This window comes from Cyanistes caeruleus, chromosome 5, assembly GCF_971803275.1.
Source record: "Cyanistes caeruleus chromosome 5, bCyaCae1.hap1.1, whole genome shotgun sequence".
Classification (NCBI taxonomy): Eukaryota; Metazoa; Chordata; class Aves; order Passeriformes; family Paridae; genus Cyanistes; species Cyanistes caeruleus.
In genome coordinates this window covers 27,441,799-27,447,433 of record NC_141705.1, presented here as the reverse complement: position 1 = coordinate 27,447,433, position 5,635 = coordinate 27,441,799, and the positions used below count along the sequence as shown (strand labels likewise).

Below are 5,635 nucleotides of genomic sequence, written 5' to 3'. Positions count from 1 at the left end.
CCTCCCCCGCCCCGCTGCGCACGCGTGGCGAGGCGCGCGCGCAGAGCGGGGAATCACCTCCCCGGTGCGCCGTTCCTGCGCACGCGCGCCAGCGGCGGCGGCCCCGGGGTGCCGCGGGTTGCAGTGCGCGCCGGCGCACGCGCGGTGGCGCGAGGCGCCGCGGCGGCCGGCGGCGGTGGGGGCTCGGCGGCGCAGGCGCGGTGGAGTCGGGGGGACTCCCGGGCCCGGGTGCTGCTGTGCCGCCGCCGGAGGAGCAGGAGCGGGAGGAGGTTCAGTCAGGCAGTGCCGGCGGGCGGCGGGCGCGGGGCTGCGCGCGGCGAGCGACGCTCGCCGGGGCAACGCAGGCGGGCAGCGGCAGCGCGGGGCCAGGTGAGCAGCGAGCGCGGCGCGGGGCGGTGCGGGCGGACCCGCCCGGCCCCGGTGTGCGGTGGCGAGGGGAAGGCGGGGGCACGGCGCGGAGGGGAGCGGTGGAAGTTTGACAGCGCCGGCGTGTCTCCCGCTCCGAACCGGGGGGCGGGAGTGCGGCGGCTGCCCTTGGGCGGGCACGGCCGCGGCCGGGGGCGGGGGGCGCTCGCGGGGCACCCGCTAGGCCCGGTGACCCACTTTGCTCCTGTCACAACTCCCGGGCGCGTCGGGAGCGCTGCCCGCCTGGCTTCGCGCCCGCGAACCGGGCAGGGCGGGCGCGGGACTCCCCGGCATCCGCGGGGCCGGGCCGCGCCGAACCGAGCCGAGCTGCGGGCGGCACCTCCGCCCGCCGCCGCTCCGTGGGGCGGCTCGTCCCGCGGGCGCTGGGGAGACGCTCCCGGCCCCGCCGGCCCACGCGCGGGGGAGGTTTCCGCGGCGGCCCTGCGGAGCGCGGCTGTTCGCACGGCGGGCGGGCGGCGGTCGGTGGCTGCTCGGCCCCGGGCCCTCCCCGCGGCGGGACAGCTCTGCGGGGCCTCGGGCTCCGGGCGGTGGCGAGAGCGTGCCCCGCTCTCTCTGCGGCAGGTGGGCTGGAGCTGCGGGGTTGCGTATGCGCTTCGTAGGCTTCTTTCTTTTTTTTCCCCTCCCTTTTTTTTTTTTTTTGTTTGTTTGTTTGTTTGCGATAACTTCATTGCGATAACTGCAGCGTGCTCGCGCTCGTTAAACCTGAGCGATCCTCAGTAGCCCCCGGTCCTTTTTCGAGTTACTGCGGCCTTAAAGTCTCTGTGTTAAATACTCCGTGCATACAGGTGTGAAATATGACCAACGAGGGACTGGAAATCCGTGGTACTTCCAATTTTATTTTTGGGTTAAGGTGGATCAGGATTTCTGGTTGGTTTCACTTTCAAATTCCAGCTGCTTTAGGCCTCGATATAAATTGGAAATGTTAGGTTTCTTCCCATGAGGAGGAGTGCTTGTGAACAAATCAGACATATTAGCAGTGAGATTTTTGTAAGGCCGTTGTTTTCATGTGCTGGTGAGAGTTAACCTACCAAGAGGCACAGGGAAGGTCAGGTATGGTTTGGGTGGAATATGAAACTCCATGTAGAGGCAGAGTGGCCGATCACAGAACCTGATCCTCTAAATCCTTAAAGCAGGTATTTTTTCTTAAATGACTTCTTAAATGACTGGTTGACAAGCAGTGCTTTCGGTGGCAGTATTGGCTGGACCTGGCCTGCCTCAGATCTGCAACAGCACAACGGTTTGTGGAATTGTGTCCTGTAACTAGCTTGAGGAAATGATCCAGGGTAAAATTAACTACCTTGGTTTTGTGTTTTTGTTTTTCCTTTTTAATGTGGTTATATTTAACCTATGTAATTTCTCTGGCTGACAGGTGTGTCAGGAGGCAAGAGGATTGTTTAAGCAAATACCCTAGTGAAAGAAGTACTTTAGAAATACACCTCGTCTGTGGTAGTCCTGGAAAAGTTCAGTATGAACAGTTGCAGTTGTTTCACAATATTCAGTTTTACAGAAACAATATTGACTTTGTTTATAAATATCTGTGGGGTTTGGGCCTGTTATTTGAAATTGGACAGCATTTGATTGTTGTAATAGAGGATTCTACTTGAAAGTAACTGTGTTTTAATTTTTTTTAAATTAAACTCTTAATTTTCATATGTATCCACTTAAGACACTTCCTTAAACTCATTACAAACACTGCTTTCAGATTACCAGAAATAATGTACATGGTTTAGGTTCTTTTTGTAGAATATGGCTATTTTGTCTGAGAATTTTGTTGGTAAGGCAAGGGTTACTGCTTCTTAACAAACAATTCAAACAGGGAAAAAACCCCCAAACTTCCGGGTTGATATTTAATAGTTTAAGGTGCCATTCAGCCATGTCTTGTTTTTTTATTTCTTCCGCTTCACGTTCTTACATGGAAAAGTTTAACATGTTTAGGCAAAATAAAAGAATGTGAGGAAAGCAGAGTGTTTTCATTACTAATGCTCTTCTACGGACCCCAAAACTTCTGCTGTAGCTAACTTTACTCTCTTTGTACTAAGCAATTTAAAACTGAGTGGTAATTACCTTAAATTTAATTTGTAGTGTTGGTTAATTAGCTTCTTAGTATAGAATTTCACAGAAGTCATGAATCTTCGTGATTGGATTGGTCTTGCAACAGAAATTGTTGCTTTTAAGAACTTTGTGCTTTTGCTTTTTTCGCCTCGGTTAAATTTCTGCAAAAAGTTGAAGATATAAAATAGTAGTAGAGATATTGGCCCTGCCTTCTCTATGTGTTCTTTATATGAAATATTTTTATCAACTTGGAAAGTTAAGAATTTTTTATTATAAACTAATAAACTTGTGTTGAAAATAGTTGTGAATCAAAAATGCAGTTTTCTTCACTAGGTAATTTTCTCATTTGAAAGCAGCTTCTTATTTTATCTACGCTTTCCTTCAGGAGATACATATAATTTGTTGTCAGTGTCTCATGGTTTCAGCTTAGTTTTATAGATGAAGACTATGGATAGCTCTCCTCTTAGAGTAGAAAATTAGTATCCTAATACAGTATTTAATGCAAAATACAAAATATAATTCAGAAAAAATGGAATTACAGCTGAAAGGTGCCTGTTCATCACGTTGTAATGGGTTAGTTTTTCTGGAGTCAAAGATTTTGGTAGATATCTGAAGTGAAGCAAAGTTCATGTTAGCGTTTCAGCCTTTTAAAAGTACTAGCTTCCCTATGAGTGCTACAAACTGTGAAGGCCAAATGAGAAAGCAGATGTAGAACTGTTTCTGAGGAATGGTGATATTAGTAGGTAGTGGCATAGCAAAGTCAGTAGTGATTGTTCTTGCCATTCTTACTTTCTGTTTATTTACTTTACAAAGTATTTTTAACCTTTCAGTGTTAATGAACTGGCTCACCACTGAAGGGGTGGCACAAGACCAGGCAAGTCACCAGGGTGTTGGGAGAACAGAATAGCTTTATCTCTAGAGGAGAAAAAAAGCGTGAGGCTACGGATAGTGGCCAAACCATTCAACTGTTTCTCTCATCTTAAGCTAATACTGAATTATTGTTAGTAGCACTGGTATTAATATTTTGGATTTAGTGGTCTTTCAGAATAAAAGGATGTGTTGGAAGCACACCTTCTGTCCCTTAGCAGAATCTGAAATAAAAGATCTCAGTGTCTATCTGTAACTTTGGCACAAGCAAATTTGTCTATATCCGTTAGGAAGGTATCTGATTCGCTTCTGTGGATGGTCCACCTGGGGAAAGGAACTTCCTAGTACAGTTGATTATTTTGTTAATTCGGTGGGAATCTGTAATAATTTGAAACTCTGACAGACATTACACTGTTGTAGGATTTAAAAAGATGTGAAATGCAAAATCACGGAAGAGAAAGAAGACTCAGGGTTAATGCGGCTGCCCTGAAGGATTGAATTCTCTATCCCTACTGCTGCCACAAAATTCCTTTGTCATGTAAAAGCCACTTCAATTTTGGCATACCTCACCCTTGAGTGTTTAAATTTATAGTCTTAGTCTTCTCTTACCATACATTTTGTGTATATTATAAATTCTTTATTATAGCCACTTCTAGAATATATAATCATATACATAAAATGTTTTGGTCCCCTGTGGTTGTCCTATATTTAATATTATGTGGAAATAATAAGGCTTCACACATTCTTTCAACAGTTTAGAGGTGCAGACTTTCCAACTGTTGGACTCTTTCCAACTATTACATTTTGTCATTAAAATCACTGAATAAGTTTCCTTATTCTGTACTAATGTTCTGAATTATATTATGAAATCATCACTAATAGTATTAATATTTTATTAAATATAGATCCTTAAAAATTAGTTCTATATATGAAATTCAAGGCTGATAATGACTTAGAATGTGATGCCTTGAAGCTTAGTAGATACTATGGGCATTCCTCATATTCATGATTAAAATGTAGCCAAATTAGGCCTAAATGTGCCTACTTCAGTGTTTTGTTCTTAAAACTGTATGTTTGATAATCTCAGAGTGTGTGAGAAGGCTTCAGATTTGAAGCTAATGTCATTTTACCAATAATGACAGCCTGGTACCACAAGATAAATGGTGTTAGACTATTATCCTGTTTTTAAAAAAGAAGAAAGCACTTGGAGTAAGACAGATCCAATTGAAGTGGATTTTCAAAATATATATATGTGACATCATTCTTCTGTAGAGGTCCTTCTAGAGTTCCACTAAAAAGAATATTTGCAGGTGATAATCTGAGATGGTTTTTGATGTAAGTTATTTTGGTAATATGGCCAGATCCATAAAATAATATGGAAGAGTCAAAATTTATTTAGGTGGATTTTGTGTGTCCAGCCGCAAATAAAATTTGTGTCCATGTTAGGGGTTTCTAGGTTTTCACTAGTAAAGTTTTCCAAAGTAGAACACTGAAGTTTTGTTCTCATTCACATCTTCTAGAATCTTATCACAACTGAGCATCTTGGCATCTGAATCTGTTTACTATTCATAAATTAGGCAATCTGTAAATTAGGCCTTCACTTGTTCAAAGGCATGTTCAAACCACACCTCAGGCACACCTATGGAATTGGACTTGGACCAAAACCCTGTGGTGACTCTCCCTTTTGTTCAGAAGCACAGAGGAGTGAGGAGGAAGAGGTTTTGTTTGTGTCTCCTTTAAAAAAAGAAACACCCAAAGTAAACAACAAGCCAACAAAACTCCAAAGCCTAGAACCTCACTTTTCCTTGCAGACAAGATGATTAGAGTCTAATTGGGCTAAAGAGATCTACGTGGTCAGTTGTTTTCTTGGAGGAAAAGGAGATGGTATATATACCTGTTTCCTGGCCAGTGTTCCATTTAAAAGTTTGAATGCCATTACAATGTCTGTTGTTTGCTGCCCTTCAACCTATAGAGGCATTTATACTTCTTGTGCTGCTCTGTCCAGTAAAGCTTTACTTCTTATTTTTTGCTTCCATATTCTGAAAATTGCCACTGAATTGAAAAGTTAGGAGTTGATACATCTTCCCAGTGCTGCTGGACAAAATGAGAACACATCTTTTTCCCCCTGCTGGTGTATTAAAAGAATATATTACTCCTCCTTTGATGGGAAGAGCTTAGATATGTGTACTACAAGGACTGGGACCAGGATTGAGTACTAACCTTACTTATGTCCTAGGCCTTCAGAAACAGGTGAAGGCAAAATGCTGTGTTACTTAAATAGTTTGCACCT

At 44.5% G+C, this 5,635-nt stretch overlaps 1 protein-coding gene across 29 annotated transcripts in view; it reads left to right on the top strand.

Moving 5' to 3' along the window:
• The first annotated feature begins 105 nt into the window (after positions 1–105).
• Positions 106–5,635, top strand: part of CLOCK (clock circadian regulator) — a 63,430-nt gene continuing 57,900 nt past the window's right edge. For 7 of the 29 annotated variants that reach the window (XM_086887965.1, XM_086887953.1, XM_086887964.1 and 4 more), the window contains exon 1: positions 177–369. The gene's annotated coding sequence lies outside the window, so the exon portion shown is untranslated. Of the gene's footprint in view, positions 421–837; positions 1,249–5,635 lie in introns of those variants that run through there. The other 22 variants (XM_086887961.1, XM_086887946.1, XM_086887959.1 and 19 more) reach the window with 19 other exon arrangements.